This window comes from Bidens hawaiensis, unplaced genomic scaffold (assembly GCF_021521415.1).
Source record: "Bidens hawaiensis isolate Kalapana, Puna unplaced genomic scaffold, B.hawaiensis_p1.1 tig00025714_1, whole genome shotgun sequence".
NCBI lineage: Eukaryota > Viridiplantae > Streptophyta > Magnoliopsida > Asterales > Asteraceae > Bidens > Bidens hawaiensis.
The window spans coordinates 166,644-187,657 of NW_027494111.1; the positions used below are offsets into that span (position 1 = coordinate 166,644).

General features: G+C 38.8%; 1 pseudogene; it reads right to left on the reverse strand.

The window, feature by feature from the left end:
- Window positions 1-18,914: 18,914 nt before the first annotated feature.
- LOC143572084 (polyphenol oxidase I, chloroplastic-like) lies at window positions 18,915-20,740 on the reverse strand (annotated as a pseudogene).
- Between the last annotated feature and the right edge of the window lie 274 nt (window positions 20,741-21,014).

Here is a 21,014-nt window from a genome sequence, read left to right on the forward strand (position 1 = left end):
TTAGAAGCTGTGAGATGTAAACCATGATGTGTTGTACCTTCCAAATATTGAAGTACCCGCTTCATGAATTGGAAGTGTGGTTCACGTGGAGCATGCATGAAGAGGCAAAGTTGTTGGACGTCATAAGTAAGATTCGGACGAGTAATAATTAAGTATTGTAAGGCCCCAACCAAACTATGTTAAGTTGTGCTATCTGGAATAAGTGTACATGTAGTAGCACTTAATTTGGACGATGTATCAATAGGGGTTGCGGCAGGTTTGCAGTTTTGCATGTTTGCTAGGGTGAGAATGCCATTAACATAACCTTCCTGTGACAAAAAGACCATTTTTATGCTTAGTAACAGTGATACCCAAGAAGTGATCATGAAGTTCACCAAGGTCACTCATGGCGAACTCACGTGATAGAGATGCAATGATTTGCCGTAGAAGGTGGTCACTTGAGGCAGTTAGTATTATGCCATCTACATAGAGTAGAAGGTAAGCCATTTGCAAGCCATGTTTATAGATAAATAAAGACGTCACTTGTTGCACTTCTGAACCCGCATTGTTTGACGTACGTTGCAAATCGTTGAAACCAAGCTCGCGGAGCTTGTTTGAGTTCGTATAGAGATTTGCGTAACTTGCACACATGGTTAGGACAATTTTTATCCGTAAAGCTGGGTGGTTGAAACATAAATACCGTTTCACTTAAATCTCCGTGAAGAAATGCGTTTTTAACATCCAATTGGTGTATCGGCCAACCACGGGGCAACGATAAAGAGAGGATCGTTCTGATCGTAGTCGGTTTGATGACGGGACTGAACGTTTCGTCACAATCGATCCCCACTTGCTGACTTTTACCGTTGACAACAAGGCGGGCTTTGTACCGTTGAAGGGATCCATTAGAATTAAACTTGTGACGGTATAGCCACATGCAACGGATGATGTTCGTACATGGTGGTCGAGGTACCAAATCCCATGTTTTGTTGTCCATCAAGGCTCTACATTCGCCATTCATAGCCGCGTGCCAACTTGGATCTTTTAAGCCTGTGAGATGGGATTTAGGAAGGGGTGAGATCGATTGGTGGGTGGTTGTTGTGTTAAGGTTTAGAGGTAGTTTAGGTTTGATGACTCCAGTTTGTGAGCGAGTGACCATGAGATGTTTGGGTGGAGGTGGAGGCGGAGGTGAAGGGTTGGACGCTGGGTGATGTTGGTTATTGTGTGAAGGTGGATGCTCAGTGAGTGAAGTGTGGGTGAGACTAAATGATTGCATTGGAGTTTGGGAAGTAGACGCATGATGCATGGGAGTTTGGGGAATTAGGTGGCATGGGGGTGCAAACTGAGGTGGAGTAGATATATTAGAGGAGGTAGTTGGGTCCGGTTGTTCTTTGAAAGTTGACACGAATGACAAACAAAAGGTCTACTCCCCTTATTACACGTAATGACTTTATTCGAAGCAAGAAAATCAGTGACATGGACACCGGGGTGGCCTAAGCGATCATGCCAACGGTCTTGAACACTTGAAGCCAACAATGCGGAGGAAGCGACCGGGTACGTAAACGGGTAGAGATGACTTGAACTATTGTGACCGGTTAACGTCTTCCCATATGGATCAAAATCAACAGAAACATTATTATTGATAGTAAAATTATGAACCGATATGAGAATTTTTATAATCATAGGGGTGTGAAGAACTTTTTTTAAGTGAAGGGTGCGGTTTGAGCAGGGTAAAGTGGAGTCACCAGATCCAATTACCTACAAGCATAGAACCATGAGAACTTTAAAAACAGGGATTAGAAAGTTTACCGGGATCACCCATGAAGTGATCCGATGTGCCAGTATCCATGAACCAGTTGTCATCTAGTGTCATTGCATTGAAGGCTTCTCCAATGTGGGTGGGCTTTAGAGTATCAAATGCAAGGTTGGCTTGAGCAGGTGTGCTGCGGGAGGAAGAATCTTGAGTAGGTGCAGAGTTGTAGGTCCATGGAGAAGGTAGTGGGGGTCGTACGACCCAGTAAGGGTAGGTTTGAGGCATGGTTGGGTAGGGGCACGATGGAGGGTTCCACAAGACTGACCAAGGTGCGGACTGTGTAGGGGTGTGAAGCCATGCGTTAGTCCAGTTTTGAGGTTGGTTTGGGTTGTACCATGGTTTGGATGGTTGGTTTGAGGTCGGCGAGTGTTGTTGTTGGATCGAGATCAGCCATGAAAGTGATTGAATCTAAATGAGTATTCTCCATTCCATTGTGGGCTAAATATACACGAGAGAGGATATAGAGAAACTAGGAAATAGTTACAACAAATTTGACTATTCTACATTAGAATATAGGATCTAAAGTAAGACTAATACTAAATCAAATAATAAATATATACTAGCTAATACGTTTGACTTGCTAAATTCAACAAACCACAAAAATGCTCTTGCTATACTCAACGAAATACAAAAATGGTCAAAGTTTCGTGTTATAGGAATCGTGGAGATTCAGTTTCTTGGTATGAACCATGAGGGTTCTGTTTAACTTGCTATAGAACCACAAAGGCTCGGTATGTGCTACAAGCCACACGGGTTCGTTTGACCTACTATGAACTACAACACGGGTTCAATTTGACTTTCTTTGAATCACAAAGATTCAATCATGCACTTGTTATATTAACCGTATTGTTCGTTTTTTTTGTGATGCTTTTAACCGAAAACACAATAAAAAGCTAATTTAAATAACCTAACAATCTTCCTTGGTTTTGGTTTGTGATAGTTACAGATAATTCACTACAAATAAAAAGCCATTTAATGGCATACAAAAAGTATCACAAGAAACCAAATATGTGCCACTAAAGACCTTTGTTGGAATGAGTGACACACAAAAAAAGTGCCGCTAGAAGCGCTGCCACTAAAGCCATTTAGTGGCACTTTTTTCGTCTGTCACTACAAACTTTTGGGATTTTAGTGGCACTTTTTTCTGTATGACATTAAAAACATTTTGGACTAGTGGCATTTTTTTCCTTATGCCATAAAACATTTTGGACTTTCAATGACACTTTTTTCGTCTGCCACTACAAACGTTTGGGCTTTTAGTGACACTTTTTCCGTATGCCATTAAAAGCATTTTAGACTTTTAGTGGCATTTTTTTTCGTATGCCACTAAAACATTTTGGACTTTTAGTGGCATTCTAAACACATATAATCACATTCCAAATGCATATTAATGTCTAATAACTCTCAAGTCAAGTCAACATATCAATCATATAAAAAGCAAAGTAACAAATTTTTGAATAAAAAGTAAAAACATCACCACACTCGTTAACCTCTTTCACCATCTTCGATCTTCATGCAAGGTACCTAATAAGAAAAATAAAAATCTTTCAATACGTAAATAATATGGACACTAGCTTTTCAATGAGCCTTGTGTATTTTTAAGTTTTCCAATTTTGTACCATGTATTAATTTTACGTTGCAAACCGAGCTCGAGTTGAGATTTAGCTCGTTTAAGGTATCACCCAAGCTCGAGCTGAGCTAAGGCTCGTTAAAGGTTTTTTTAATATACAAAAATAAATAAAAATGTATATAAATTAATTAATAAATGACAAACGAATTGAGCTCAAGCCGAACCTGAGCTTGAAAGGGATTTGGCTCCATAAAATTGTCTAGTAATTTGTCTTGCCGACATGCTTCACTAGATAAAAAAAAATTCAACCTGCTTTTATTATGAGCTAAAACTCATATTCATCTTTATAACTAGTATATCAAATATGTCAATAATTGTAGAGCACAATACCTCCATTAAGAGATCCACAACCTCAATAATTGTAGAGCACAATACCTCCATTAAGAGATCCACAACCTCAGGTTCAGCACTATGTTGCAATGTGATAACAAGTAATAGAAACAAAAAAATGTTGACAGAAACATGAGAAAAAGTAATTGATAAAATGACATAAACCACATCTTTAAATAAATCAGCAAGAAACAAGGCATACCTGAATAAAAATAACTTCATCAGTTTCTAGTTCTAGCAACAGAGTTATTTTTGCATATACTCATCAGTTTCTGGTTTAGCCTGCAAACAAATTAAGATTCGTTAGAAAATGCAAACAAATACAAAAACTTTTATGACGCATCAAACTTACGGGCTCAACTATTAACGTGCCCGTATCTGAACATTCATCACTTTGCGGGCATGTCAGATAACAAGAGCTGCTGATCTAATCCCTGATGCATGGATGCCTCAAGCTGTAAGAGTAATAATCAAAACTCGTCATTGGAAGTATAAATAAACGCTAAAACTGGGCATAACAAGAATAAAGTAAAAGTAAAGAATGATGATTTCTGTTGAGAAGTGAAATAAGAAAGGTTTAAGTCCATAATAACCAGATGAGAATTGCATATTTACGTGCATTAATAACAAAGATCCTAAATGAACTAGTAAAGGAAGAAATGAGAAACCTGTTCCATGGACCATGTGGCCTTGAGGTAAGTAACAAACACTTTCTCCTTCACGGGGACATTCACAAGAGATCCTGAAAAACAAGAATATTTCATTACCAGTATATGTTACACATTGAAGAAGAAAAAAACCAAACATCAAAACTCAACAACCATACTACATAATATTCCAAGTACATACCGGTTTAAAGATAAAACAAACTAGAACCTGATTGAGGCCCTCCAAGGTAATGTGTAGAAGCCATACGTGCCATTAGAGGTGCACAAACCGGTTTAAAACTCAAAATCGGTTTGGGTTGAAACCGGTTCAAGTTGGTCAACAAAAGTCAAAACCGGTTTATGATCGATTTCGGTTCGGGTTGAAACCGGTTTCTTGACTAGTTACGATCGATTTCGGTTTGAATTTTGATCGGTTTCGGTTCGGGTTTTGATCGGTTTTGGTCGGTTTCGGTTCGGTTAACCGGTTTTGGTGGCGAAAATTACAAACCGGTTCCAAACCTCTAGTTTCAATATGTTCCAAACCGATTTTTACATAATCGGTTTCAAACCGGTTCGGATTCGGTTTGGTTTTCGGGTCGGTTCAGTTAAACGGTTTATTTACCCACCTCTATGTGCCATGAAGAAAATAATACAATATACAGAGCGCCGTTCTGTATTCAAACACAAACACATTCAACAGATTAAACCTAATAGTCAATTAACAGTTACTAGATACAAACTGAAACCAAAAGTTAGTCAATAACATTATGCAAGTATAAACTTATTGACAACTATGAGAAAAACACATATTGTGAGTAAATTAAGCTATAATCAGTACTTTTGTCTCATAAATGCAGATGTTATGTTGAAACCCTGGAATAAAAATCAACAAGCAAATTGACATACACAAACCGCATTAATTTTAAGCGAAATTGAATACTGAAATCGATAGATTAAACGTAATCAGCAACAACGTGAATCAATTTTAAGAAAATCTTATGAAGCATTATTCCCTAATTACTAGTTTGAGTTCTAAATTCTTAATCTGTGGTCATTAATTCTCATAATCACAACCATTAGAACACAAAAACGGTTAAGCGAATAGAAAAAACACAAAGTGAGTCCTAATTACAACCGAATGAATTAAATTAAAACAAAGGAAAGTAATTGCAGTAAGATTGAACGCGAATTCAAGTGATACCTTGCTGCAATCAGACGATGACGTGAATCAGCGTGGATCTTGAGCTGTAATCATGAATCCAGAGCTTTCAAAGCATGTAAATACTACTACTTCAGGGTTACTTTCGAGCCATTTTATTTAAGATAAGTTTTTTAACATTTACCCAATGGACCTTTCGGAATTAAAATATACTCACAAGCTCAGGTTATGTGTTTTGTTCAATAGTTTAAAGAATAAAACCCTTGTTTTGAACACATCACTCACTGAACAAAATACGTAGTAATTTATACATGATTCACCATTACATCAAAATGAGTGGCATATGCAAAGTGTCACTAAAATCATCAATTATAAGCAAAGATGGCATGCACAAAGTGCCATTAAAAATCTACTTTAGTGGCACAAGAGCTAAATGCCATTAAAAATGTGTGACCCTAGATTTTTAGTGGCATATGCAAAGTGCCACTAAAAATGTGTTATAAGAAAAGATGGCATACGCAAAGTGCCATTAAAAACCTAATTTAGTGACACAAGAGCTAAATGTCATTAAAAACGTGTGAAACTAGATTTTTAGTGACGTACGCAAAGTGCCACTAAAATCATAAATTAGTGGCACTAAAACTAAGTGCCACTAAAAATGTGTTATAAGAAAAGATGGCATACGCAAAGTGCCATTAAAAACCTAATTTAGTGACACAAGAGCTAAATGTCATTAAAAACGTGTGAAACTAGATTTTTAGTGACGTACGCAAAGTGCCACTAAAATCATAAATTAGTGGCACTAAAACTAAGTGACACTAAAAATGTGTTATAAGCAAAGATGGCATACGTAAAGTGCCATTAAAAACCTAATTTAGTGACACAAGAGCTAAATGTCATTAAAAACGTGTGGCACTAGATTTTTAGTGGCATACGCAAAGTGCCACTAAAATAATAAATTAGTGACACTAAAACTAAGTGACACTAAAAATGTTTTATAAGCAAAGACGGCATACGCAAAGTGCCATTAAAAACCTAATTTAGTGGCACAAGAGTTATATGCTATTAAAAACGTGTGCCACTAAATGGCATTTTATTTGTACTTTAACAAGAAAACACAATCTTTGTTTCTGTTTCTTCAATTAAAACACAGCACCCACAAAACTGATCAAACCCCTTTTGATAGTGATTCGGTTTTTCTGATGCACATATACAATCAACAATCAAAACCCTAATTAATTCTACATTGTTCGTAGGTTTTATTCAGAATCATAAATTTGATGAACACCCAAGGCACATGTAAATTTTCAATTCTAATATAACACACCAACAGATTTCGTTCGATATCCCCAACAAATGCTTCTAAATAGATTCAGAATATCAAGTTTGTTGGATGTAACTTCGGACTCCAAGTCACAAGTTGGAAATGAGGCCCCATAATGACAAGTTGGTCATAGTTGGTTATGTTTTTAAATTACAACATGTTTCCTAATTGTTATGTAATTATAATAAGTAATGTCTTGGTTAGCATGTTAGGTTAGTCTATATAAACTAGGTCATAGTTAGGCATTAGAGAACGTGTGAGAAGCAACCGAGTTAGGGTTCATCTAAAGACACACATGAGAATTAACCAAGTTAGGGTTCATCAAGAGTCAAACCGAGTTAGGGTTTGATGATTGTAATAAGTTTTTAGAGTTGTATTTTTCGATTAATATAAACAAGAATTAGTCGTTTAGTTCGTGTTTGTTTATCAATCTGGGCTTGAAAATTCTATTGGAAATCTGTACGAATTTACAGAATAAAGGTTCTGTTTATCCGACGATGTCAACCAAAACATGACTGCTGCCTTTATTTTCTGCCTGTTGGATTGATTGATAACACAAGGCTTACTGTTCCTTTTTTTAACATCAGCGTCACAGAAAATAAAATGAACTGGTGTTGTTTTCTTTTGGTTCTGCCTTGATCAACTGAAATGCAATTGCAAAGAGACGACAAATCGCTGGTCTTTCTTTCGTTCTTCCCTTGATCGTTTAACCTTGCTCTGATGCCATTGTTGGCAAATTCAGATTTAAATTGAGGAATACTGACAATGAATTTGATGATAATATTGAATAATGATTCAAAATTTGAAGTATTGCACGTGGGTCTTGTTGAAGTAGTCATTATCACATGTTATTCAATTAAGTCTTTGTTATTTGAATTCAAAATAAAGCCAGTAGCTTATCCGTTAGGAAGTCCGAGTCTTTTGGCTATAGCTCTCTAGGTCGTTATTTTTTCCTATTTAAAGCTTTGTTATGTTCATCTTCATGTACTGCAATCAATAATCAACAAGATCACTTTCAAAGTCCTTATTGTTCTTACTAATCTTGTGCTTCGCGGCTGTTTATCACAATTGTTTCCAACATTGTGGTATCAGAGCACAGGTACTATCCAATTCATAAGTCATCACAAACTCAATTAATACCATGGCCGATCAAGCAAGCAATCTCCCAACAGCCCCTACCCCAATTCCAGTATTCAAGGGTGAGGGATATGAATACTGGGCTATTCGTATGAAGACGATTCTCAGATCTCGTGATCTGTGGATCTGGTTGAAGCAGGTTTCAATGAACAAGATACGGATCAGGCTAGGTTAAAGACCACTTGAAGAAAGGACGCCCATGCAATGGCCATCATTCAACAGGCATTGCATGACAATATGTTTTCAAGAATTGCAGCAGCCATGTCGTCAAAAGAGGCATGGGATATTCTCAAGATGGAGTTTGAAGGCGACTCTTAAATCAAGGCAATCAAGTTGCAAGGTCTCCGGCGAGAGTTTGAAAATCTCGTCATGAAAGAACTTATTGGAGACTACTTCTCCAGGGTGATGGCTATAGTAAGTCAAAAGAGGGCATTTGGTGAAAAGATACTTGATCAGACTATAGTTGAAAAAATTTTACGCAGCCTTACCTCAAAGTATGATTACATAGTACCCTCTATTGAAGTATCCTATGACCTATCAATGCTTACTCCGGTGAAGCTCATGGGATCCCTTCAATCACAAGAAGAGAGAATTAATATCCGAGCCAATGACAAAATAGAAAAGTTGGATGAGCAGGCCCTGCAGATCTTCTAAGACCCAAACAAGTCACAATATGGTAGTCTTTCCTCAAGTTCTAGAGGCCGCGGGAGGATGTCCCTTAGAGGAAGGTACCGTGGTAGATTTCCTGAGAGGAGAGGCCCACAATGCCATATTTGCAATCGGTTTGGGCATGTTAAGAAGGATTGTTGGTTTAATGATGAAGTTCAGGCTAACATGGCTGCTGAACCTGAGGAAAATGAAGTTAACAATAATGTACAGGAACGGTTGTTCTTGGCTTTCACAAATCCTAAAGACAACTATCAGTACATGTTAATGACTAACACTAGTCATGCCAATGCGGGTAACAACCTTTGGTTCATTGATTCTGGCTGTTCCAATCACATGACAGGGTGTAGGAGCAGTTTTACCTCACTCAATGAGTCATTTAAACTGGAAGTACAACTTGGAGATAAAAAGAAGTTAGCTGTTGAAGGCAAAGGTACTGTGAAGATTATGACCAGTAATGGAAGCTTTAAGTTACTAGTGAAGGATTAATCTTGAATTATTAGTAAAGTTAAAGGTTTATTTTATTAAGTTATAATTTAGTTATTTGAATTGTAGTAGGTTTAGGAAAGGTATGTCTTGGAGAGCAAGTTTAGTAGGTCTATAAATAGGGTCTAGTTTATTAGTTTTATTTGTGAGAGTTAAGAGCGAGTTGAGAGAGAGCCAAGAGAGAGCCAAGGAGTCTCCTATCCATGTACGTTTGTTAAGTTCGTGAAGTTCGTTTGGTATGTTCGTTTGATATATGTAAGGCCCCGAACCCGGTAGCCCTACTTTAGCGTCGGATTTACTCATAAACACAGTTCTTCAAATAAGAGTTTATTAAAACTTTTCGCGGAATATAAAACATCAATAATTTGTTACAAAACGTTAAATCTTTTCTTTGATACCATAACACAAAACTTTATATTTAAAACATCTTTACTTCTTTCTTCAGATGCCAGCCGTTCAATCCATGCCGTGTGTCATCCTCATGCTAACTCTGTAATCAGCTCACCTGCGTGCATACTAAAAGTCAGCTACGCTGAGTGAGTTCTAGTTAATCAAACGCCATACAATACATACACATACATACATATCCGTAGATACATATCCATACTTTACTAGTTACCCTTCTGTTCTACTTACATACTTGCTACCATACATACATACATATCTACAATCACTACCACACATACATACATATCTACAATCACTAACCTCAGTCTACCGAGAGTACGTTCATAGTCCGCCAACAAGGTCGTGAACACGTACAAAGGTCCGCAGTCCTTACCTATGTTCACCCTTTATGGTACGTGCAAGGTCCGCAGTCCTTCCCTATACCATCCTACATCCACAACACGTACAAGGTCCACAGTCCTCCCCTATGTTGCAACCTAAACCATAGCACGTACGAGGTCCGCAGTCCTCCCCTATGCTACCACAATACAACTACAGCACGTATAAGGTCCACAGTCCTTTCCTATGCTGATGCCTATCTATAATACGTATAAGGTCCGCAGTCCTTAACTACGTTGTCGTCTATTATCTGTAACACGTATAAGGCCCACCGTCCCTATCTACGTTTACATATATCATCTACTTTATGTATAAGGCCCGCAGTCCTTAACTACGTTTACATCTATCATCTACTTTACGTATAAGGCCTGCAGTCCTTAACTACGCCATCACCAGCCGAGTCTATGTCCGACAAAAGCTAGAGGGATTTGCCATCCTAACTTACTATGTCGAACGTAGAACTCACATACCATTCGTGTACCTGTATACACCTACTTCACATATACAATAATTACATCATAGCATAAGAACACCCTAGGCGTTCTTTACATCATTCATTTAACAACCATACCTCTTGTCGATACGTGCAATATCCGAAGATCGTTCACGCCCCGACAAGTATTCATTTGTAATGTTCATACATCTTCGATGTATAATATTTGTACCTTTATTTTTGACCTGACAGTACGCGCAATATCCGAAGATCGTTCGCGTACCGACAAGCAACCATTCATATCCATCACATATATCACATATGGCATACACTTATCACTTAGGATAAATGTATTAACAACACATCGAGTATGCACACAGCCCCGAAAACATAACACATAAATGGGGCTAGAAACTCACCTGAATACTGTTACGCTCTCCGTTAATAGTTATTCCCCTCTTGAGCTGTGCACGGCTAACTGTATAATATTTACACGTATCAATTAGCTACTACTACTTATGTTGCGTTTCTATCTTTATATGACCCACAACGAACGGGGGTCCGGGGGCAGCGCCCCTGGTAGCGGGGTTCTAGGGGCGGCAGCCCCTAGCGGGGTCCAAGGGGCAGAGCCCCTGGCTGGGGTTAAGCTGCCAGGTCAGCTTGGAAAAATTTTATTTTCGATAACTGCCTTAACACATTTTCCATTAGGTTTTTAATTTATTTTATAAACGAACTTCACTTCAGGCGAAGTTAAACCTTAGGCGAACTTGGCTTCAGGCGAAGTTATACCTTAGGCGAACTTGGCTTCAGGCGAAGTTAAACCTTAGGCGAACTTGGCTTCAGGCGAAGTTATACCTTAGGCGAACTTGGCTTCAGGCGAAGTTAAACCTTAGGCGAACTTGGCTTCAGGCGAAGTTATACCTTAGGCGAACTTGGCTTCAGGCGAAGTTAAACCTTAGGCGAACTTGGCTTCAGGCGAAGTTATACCTTAGGCGAACTTGGCTTCAGGCGAAGTTAAACCTTAGGCGAACTTGGCTTCAGGCGAAGTTATACTTTAGGCGAACTTGGCTTCAGGCGAAGTTATACCTTAGGCGAACTTGGCCGTAGGCGAAGTTATACCTTAGGCGAAGTTACGCTTGAAGGCGAAGTTATGCTTGAAGGCGAAGTTCATCAGGCGAACTTGATCTTGCAGGCGAAGTTGTCGCGCTGCAGATCTGTTTGCCCATAACTCCTTCGTTTCTTAGCCAAATAACTCGATTTTGGTACCCACGGAACCGTATGATCGGCGCCTACAAACCCCAACCATCAAATCGGTCTAAAATCGACGTTTTAGGGGTCCGATTTGGGCAGTTGGGTTTCGGGTCCGGTTAACCCATCCAATCCTAACCATTTTCTGTAATAATAGCTTTGTTAGATTAGTTCTTACCTTACCAACTCAGATCTATCAACAAATCTCGGGTCTCGGCTTCGAATCTAGATCGGTTAGAATGTGTGTGTTTTGAGGGTGTAAGGAGTGTGTGTTAGGGAGTTTGGTGAGAAAATGAGATATTTTGGGATTTTGGGGGTATTTATATCCCTGAAATCCCATTCTCATTTAACCTATCTCAATTAACCCAAGTCCATAACCCACTTCCATTACCCGACACTAGCCCGACCCATACCAACTCCTATTCTTTTATTTATTTCCTGATAACCCGAGTAAACTTCCCATCTATTAATAAGTAATATAATTAATATTACCTTAGAAATTTCGGGATGTTACAATATATGAAAAGATTCGAGGGTTGTCACCTCAATATCTCGTGTTCGTTTGTTTGATAAGTTCGTTTGATTCGATTGTTTGATCCGTTTGGGCCAACAATTGGTATCAGAGCTTAGGCTCGTTGTTCGTAGAAGTTCGTGAGTTTCCTATTTGAAGGGTTGGAAGAATCGTTGTCGGAGACAAGTCAGTTGAGATTTCTTACAGAGAAGTTGCATGTTAATTTGTTGGAAATTGTGATCCGTATTAAGGTTTGGTGTTTGATCGAAGTAATCCTCTTGTCCCCATATTATTATTGCATTCTTTTGCCGACCACTCTTGTCACAAAAGTCAACAAGAAGAAGGTTCTTGTTTCTTGTGGCGTGGATGAGAAGAAAGAAAACAGAATCAAGCTAGCACGTCAATTGCTTTTAACCGCCACTTTTAAAAGAAAGAATTTTGAAGAAGCACATATATTATTATTATTATTATTATTGTTCGTCACTGGAACAAGAAAAAAACATAACCGTTGCGTTAGGATTGTGTCATGGCCGGTGATAAAGAAGCGGGAAGTTCGGGAACAACAAAGAATCGATTGGTGGGTTTGTTTTGCAAGCACCGAAGTTAACGTCGACCAACTACGCGTCATGGTCGGTTATGGTGAAAATTATTTTTGGTGCGAACGGTTTGCACGATGCGATTGATAAGGAAAAGGGGACTGCAATTGAAGAAAGAAAGAAGTTTATGGCCTTGGGTGTTATCTTCCAAACCCTACCTGAAGACGTGATGCTTCAGATGGCCAAGTATTCAGAACAGAAAGATGTTTGGGAAGCGTTAAGAGTTCGTTATCTTGGTGCAGAACTAACTCAGAAAGCTCGTGTTCAAATGCTAAGAACCGAGTTAGATGCATTGAAGATGGGGGAGACAGAAAGTATTGATGATTATGCAGCGAAGCTGGGTGGAGTACAATCAAAGTACAACAGCTTGGGAGCGGTACTTGAAGAAGAGGTTTTGGTAAGAAAGTTCTTGAACTCTATGCAGGATAAATATTTACCCATCGTTTCTTCGATGGAGCTACTCGCAGACATCGAAACAATGGCGTTTGAAGATGTGGTTGGACGTTTGAAGGCATATGAAGAAAGAAACAAGTTCAAGAATGTGAATGGAAGTTCGTCCCAAAGTCAGCTCATGTTCACCCAAACCGAAAAGAAAGTTGAAAACTACCGAGGACATGGTAGAGGTCGTGGAAGATACAATGGAAGAGGAAGAGGGAACCAAAGATGGAATGGTGAGCGTAAGAATGATGAACGGGGTGAATACCGGAAAAAGAACCCTGAAGAATGGGAAGATAGAAGGAAGTATGTAACGTGCTACAACTGTGATAAGATTGGGCACTACTCGAATGAATGTAAAGAACCAAGCAAAGGGAATGATAAAGTGAATTTGACAAAGAAAGAAAATGATGTTGATCCTTCTTTGCTCATGGCAGTTTGTTCAATAAAGAAAGTAAGTTTGAATGGAGAAAGGGTTATCCCTGGTGTGTTTGAAAAGGATGAAAAGAATGAAGGTACATGGTACTTAGACAATGGTTCAAGTCATCATATGTTAGGAAAGAAAGAGTTCTTTACTACCTTGGATGAAGGAGTTTCGGGTCAAGTGAAGTTTGGTGATGGATCCGAGATCGAGATTAAAGGTAAAGGTAATGTGACTGTGGTAAGTAAGACTGGTGAAAAGAAAACGTTTTGTGATGTTTTCTATATCCCTATGCTGAATCTTCTTAGCTTGGGAAAGTTGGATTAAGAAGGATGTAAGATTAATAGCCAATGGGACATTGAGGCTATATGATCAGAAAGAGAGATTGTTGATTAAGGTTCAGAGAAATCTGAATAAGACGTACAACATCAAGCTTCAGGTATGTTGTAATCCTAACAACTTTGAAGATGAAAAGAAAGAAAGTTATGATGTGAAACCCATTATGAAAGTGAAGGATATTCGGTTTGGAACAATTCCAAATGATTTGTTTGGAGTTCGTGAGAGTATTGGTCAAGAACGAGTTGATGAGAAGAAACAAGTTGAGAAAGAAAATTGCCACATGGTTTCAAAGTTAAGTACGGAAGAACGAATGCTAAGTTTGAAGAATCGGTGAAGCAAGTATGCTATACTCAGTTGAAAAGGAGGAACAAATGCAAGAAGAAATACAATTCAAGATTAAGAGGGTGAATGAATGATTAATATTGAATTATTAGTAAAGTTAAAGGTTTATTTTATTAAGTTATAATTTAGTTATTTGAATTGTAGTAGGATTAGGAAAGGTATGTCTTGGAGAGCAAGTTTAGTAGGTATATAAATAGGGTCTAGTTTATTAGCTTTATTTGTGAGAGTTAAGAGAGAGTTGAGAGAGAGCCAAGAGAGAGCCAAGGAGTCTCATCTCCATGTACGTTTGATAAGTTCGTGAAGTTCGTTTGGTATGTTCATTTGATATATGAAAAGAGTCGAGGGTTGTCACCTCAATATCTCGTGTTCGTTTGTTTGATAAGTTCGTTTGATCTGATTGTTTGATCCGTCTGGGCCAACAACTAGATGATGTTAACTTTGCTCCAAGACTTGAGTATAATCTACTCAGTGTTGGACAACTTATGAAAAAAGGGTATGCATTACATTTTGATGATGGTATGTGTGTGATTCAAAGCAAAGAAAGCGGTAAAAACCTCATGAAGATTATGGTGTCAAGTAATAATATGTTCTTGTTAGATGCATCAACAGCGAAAGCATGCGATTCAAATGATATGAACAACCAGAACGACACTTCACTTATGTGGCATCGCAGGTATGGCCATTTGCATTTTGATGGTTTAAGGTTATTGCACAATAATAGGATGGTGCTTGGCCTTCCCAACGTTAAACCTATGGGTAAATGCAATGGGTGTATCATGGGCAAACTAACTAGGGATGCATTTCCATCCACCTCATGGAGGGCAGCCAACAAACTAGAGCTAGTGCACACACATGTATGTGGTCCCATGCAAACCGCCACCCTAGGTAATAGTTGGTATTATCTGTTGTTTATTGATGATCTAACACGTATGTGTTGGGTCTATTTTATCGCTAACAAATCAAAAGTTTTTGAGAAGTTTAAAGCATTCAAGATCATGGTTGAGAAAGAAAGTGACCAGTCCATCAAAGTCTTAAGGTCTGATCGTGGAGGTGAATACATCTCAGACGAGTTCAATAAGTTTTGTGAACAACATGGTATTAGGCGGGAATTAACCGTTCCATACACACCTGAACATAACGGTGTGGTAGAACAAAAGAATCGCATTGTTATGGAAATGACCCGAAGTATGATCAAGGAGAGAGAACTGCCCAATGTTTTTTGGCTGAAGCTGTAGAAACAGCTGTGTATGCCATTAATCGATCTCCAACAAAGGCTGTTCATAATAAAACACCACTTGAAGGCTGGTTAGGCAGAAAGCCAGTTGTTAGTCATATGAAAGTCGTTGGATGTGTGGGATATGGGTTGGTTCCATCACAAAGAAGAAAGAAGCTAGATGATAAATCAGTAAAGTGCACCTTTATTGGGTATTTGAATCAAAGCAGGGGTTATCGGTTATATAATCCAGTGAACAAGCAGTTTCTCACCAGGAGAGATGTGGTGTTCATCGAAAACGAGAAATGGAAATGGCAATCAAACTCTGAAAGTAACAAGTATGTTTACATAGACCCGTTCCCAAATGATTCTTTTCCTTGTTCAACTGATCATATCACCCTAAGTTCTACTCCAACCTCACCCTCATCTCCTGTCAACCAAACTCCCATGACATCTAATGCCAATGAAACAAACAGTCCATTTGATGCTGCATCTACCAGTAATGCATCATTCACAATACCTGAAAAACTGAAGGCATTAGATGAGATATACACTACTGCTGCAAAGGTAAACACTCCAGATTATACTACTTGTCAGTTTGCCTTAAGTATTTCAGATCCAATCACTTATAATGAAGCAACAAGAAAAAAAGAATGGCAAGAGGCCATGAAGGAGGAACTAAATGCCATTCAAAAGAATCGCACATGGGAACTGGTAAGTCTTCCTACTGGTAAAAATATAGTTGGATTAAAATGGTTATTCAAGACTAAGATTGGGCCTAATGGTGAAGTTCTGAGGCATAAAGCCCGATTAGTTGCTAAGGGATATATGCAGCAAAAGGGGATTGATTTCCAGGAAACATTTGCCCTGGTTGCACGGTTTGAAACCATCAGGGTTGTAATTGCAGTTGCAACTCAATTAGGATGGACTATACATCAACTAGATGTAAAGTCCGCTTTCCTAAATGGCGAGCTAACTGAAGAAATCTATGTTCAGCAACCAGAAGGATATGAAGTCAAAGGGAAAGAGGAACTGGTGTATAAACTTCACAAAACCTTGTATGGCTTGAAGCAGGCCCGAGAGCCTGGTATGCTAAAATTGATGGGTATTTCTGTGGTCATGGGTTCAAAAGAAGTCACAATGAACCAACTTTATATGTGAAGAACACTAGTGATAATGATATAATTTATGTTTGTATTAATGTATATGATATTATTGTCACTAGTTCCAACTCAAAGCTTATTACAGTCTTTAAAGAAGGCATGAAGAGTGTGTTTGAAATGACCGATATGGGGCTGTTGCAGTATTTCTTGGGGCTGGAAGTGAAACAATCCAGGTATGGAATCTTTATAAGTCAAGAAAAGTATGCTCTTCATCTTTTAAACAGGTTTGGGGTGAAAGGATGCACAGTTGATGAAACACCAATGAACTCTAATGACAAGTTACAAGTAGAAGATGGGGCAGACAAGATAGATGAAGAACTGTACAGAAGTATGGTTGGTGGACTCATTTTTCAAACCCACACAAGACCAGACCTTGCTTATGCAGTTAGTTTGGTTTCTAGATTTATGCAAAGCCCATCTAAGATACATTTTGGAGCTACAAGAAGGATCCTTCGTTATATTGTAGGAACAAGTGGTTTTAGAATATGGTACGGGAAATCTGAAAGTGTAACTCTTGTTGGGTACAGTGATAGTGATTGGGCTAGTTGTGTTGATGACCGTAAAAGTGTGTCTGCAAACGTATTTTCACTTGGAAGTGGTGTGGTTGCATGGAGTTCAAAGAAACAAAATACAGTGGCATTGTCAAGTACTGAAGCAGAGTACATTGCAAGTACCGGAGCAACATGTCAGGCGATATGGCTAAAAGGATTCTAGAAGATCTTGGTTTAAAGCAGCACAAGGCAACCACGATTTACTGTGATAATTGTTCAGCAATAAATTTATCCAAGAATCCTATTATGCATAGCAGGTCAAAGCATATAGAGCTCAAGTATCATTTTATAAGAGAGATGGTATCTCAAGAACAAGTCAAGTTGGAATTCTGCAGCAATAAGCAACAGTTAGCTGATGTCATGACCAAAGCATTGTCCCGGGAAAAGTTTGTGTATTTCAGGCATCACCTGGGAGTGAAGAATTTTGAATCAAGGGAGGCTATTGAAGAATGATTCAAAATTTGAAGTATTGCACGTGGGTCTTGTTGAAGTAGTCATTATCACATGTTATTTAATTAAGTCTTTGTTATTTGAATTCAAAATAAAGCCAGTAGCTTATCCGTTAGGAAGTCCGAGTCTTTTGGCTATAGCTCTCTAGGTTATTTTTTCCAATTTAAAGCTTTGTTATGTTCTTCTTCATGTACTGCAATCAATAATCAACAAGATCACTTTCAAAGTCCTTATTGTTCTTACTAATCTTGTGCTTCGCGGCTGTTTATCACAATTGTTTCCAACAGATAATACCTGCTTGAATATTTCTGATCTGTGATGAATTAAAAGCTAACATTCATGGTTGCAAGTTCTACTAGCCACTGATGGTCATTCTCAGTTGAATTCATTTACCATTTATCATTCATTTCAATTTATTTCTTCTTAAATCAAGCACTAGAAGATCTTGGGCTCTTCATCCTTATCCAGATTTATGATTTCATATAATATACTTATTTTTTTAACAACAAACTACTAACCATTTGTTTTTTTTTATTTTATTTTATAAGCGGCAAAGATTGAGGCAAGCGTGGGGACGAAGGTTCGATGCTGCCAAAGTACATAGCATGACCAAACGACCATAGGACCCCCTATACCTTAGTGAGAATATTTGTTTTGATACAATATTTTTATTTAATTTTGCAATTTTTGTTAATTATTTGAAATGTTAAATTTGCACTTAAAGAAAACGGCAGTTTATTGTAATTATGCTTTTTAAAACAAATCGATATTACAGATGAAATGAAATAGGACGCCGATGACCCGATGGTATATATCTGACCGATGGTAGGCTTAATTGAGCTCCTAGGAACTATATTGCGATCGAAGGTTGATGTCGTTGGACACAAATTCAGTATGATACTGACAATGAACATGCTTCTTTTACCATGACTGCTGGCCGTGAAACTAGTCAGTAATTCATAAATTATATGTTGATAAAATCTATAAGCAAGTTCTTTATCAAGTCTGGTCCAAGTTCTTTTAGCTATTTTATTGTTGATAAGTATTCATTTAGGTCTTAGATTATAAGGTTACAAACAAACTTATATAAATGCGTAAAGCCGTAAAGTATTAGAAGAAGAAAAACACTTGGCTTCGTAGACCAATTTTATTTATTACATAAGCATAAGGAAAACCTTGCAACAGAACGTGCATTTCTGGCTAAACAACACACACACAAAACACTCGCAAATACTACTAAAATACTCAGGTTTTAGGCTTAAAACACTGGAACCAATTTCCCGATTCTGATTTCGCCAATGGTGAGATCCTCGCACCCTTCCCTTGGCACCAATGCCACCGTTGCATACTTTTCGTACTGTGTATTTGTGAGCTTGAACAATTCCGTTAGCCCAAGCCTAACCCCACTCGTCATGGACATCGTGTTCTCATTGCTGTGTGGAATCTGTGCAAAACAACCCGCGTATTCGGGATCACAACCCGTGGGTAATTTACCGCCTTCATTAACCTTGTCATTTACAAACACATCGAACTTCACGTACTTGTTGCAGTCGAACTTTATTCCAGATATCACCAAAACCTCATTGACATTTTGGTCATTTTCAGGCCTTTGCACACGAACCTTCAGGATCCCCTCTAGTCTCAATGGCTTCTCCACTTGATCCACCGTTGGTACCTGATCGTTAGTGGATGCAGTTTGAGAGGCTTGCTACGTTGAGTGGGTCGAGATGCGCTCCAAGGGAAGACCTCCTTCGAGTCCTCGATAAAATTGTATTTGAGCTTCTTTAAGCTGACAGAATCTCTATTATAAACACGTACAAGCTCCTTGTTTTCGTCATAGAACACATATGATGCATCCAACCAATCTGGCTTATCTGGTACCACATTTGTTGGGCTCAAATCATTCCAGAGTTTCCACATTCGATCAACATTTGCATGGTGGCAATAAAACAAAGGGTCATAGCCCGCTGAGTAGAACCTACCCATGTCCTCTTTGTTATCGAGCTTACTGTCGCCTACCCACAAGTGTACCGCAGTGTGAGAACCGCGCTCCACGGATGAGATTGACCCGTCATTAAAGTTAACTTCATTATCTCCAGCTCTATACTGCCCCCCCAAAGAAAGCTAGTGGATCACCTTCGGTTCTGATCAACTCTCGGTACACTGTTGTAAGATTGCAGGCTACTTGTTGCTCTTTGGATAAGTTCTTACTAGGCTGATTTTTCTCCCAGTTCAGGTCCACTATATCTGGTGGGAAATGACTCGACTCCCGGTACTCATCATACAACGGGTTGATGTGCCATTGATATCCTTGGGTACAAAGATACTTGGCATCGTCATACCAGATGGTTCGTCCCATTTCCAGTAAGGTAAGGCGAAAGTGGGATCGCCTATCAGCTTTCCGAGTATTCTTTCGTAGAAATAAAGGTACCAACGATGGAATGGAAAGAAGAGCCATGAACTATGGATCTGGATACCCTTGCCGGTTTGAGAGTAAGCTCCGTGGCAGTAAGCACAATGGATTTTAGCTTGGCTAACGAAACTATGCGGGTCATTATCAGGAAGTTCTCTCATGGCTTTGATGGCTCTTCTGTATTTATCCACCTGCTCCGGAGTCCCTCTATGTGCCGGCCATCTCATCCTCACGGTGTATTCCGTGGGAAACTGGAAATCTTTAATATTCTTCGGGAGCTTAGGCGGACAACATTGGGTTGGCCTAACTTTTTTTGTGTTAGCTTTAAAACCTGAAGTCACTTCTTTCTTGCACGTACCTTCCAGCGTGAAATTAGGAGTTTCTATGGGATTAGCTATTGCCTCTGGCACGGAAGTGAGGTTGGCGGTGGTGTAGAGCCCGCTGAGCCCTAGGAGCATATTCCTCCGGTCTACATTGGGCAATGCAAGCTTTTGGGTTTTGGGTAGTATGAGTTGGTTGAGTTTGTGATCATCTTGTGTGCCATTGCATGAGACTCTGAACCCATGGGTTCGGTTGGTTCGAGTCTTGAAGGCTTGTTGGGAGATGGATCGAGTGTTTAGGGAAGGAAAGGGAGTGATTGTGGAGGCAAGTGGAATTAGTGAAGAAGACATGGTTAACTAAGAATACAAAGAGGTGTGCCTTCAAACGTAAAACCAAGCTCCTATTTATAAGGGATTAATGAGTGAGAAATTGTCCAAAAATTAGGTATGGGAGATAGAGAGTAACAACACTTGTCATTTCCTCACATTTCATAGGAGAAAGTGAAAGTGAATACGGTGCTATTAAACATGTAACCCTACTTGTGAAACCAATTAAAACCAAGTAGTTTTGATTGAAAAACTCCTTTTAATTAAAATCCATTCCACATATAAGGCAATTCCATAT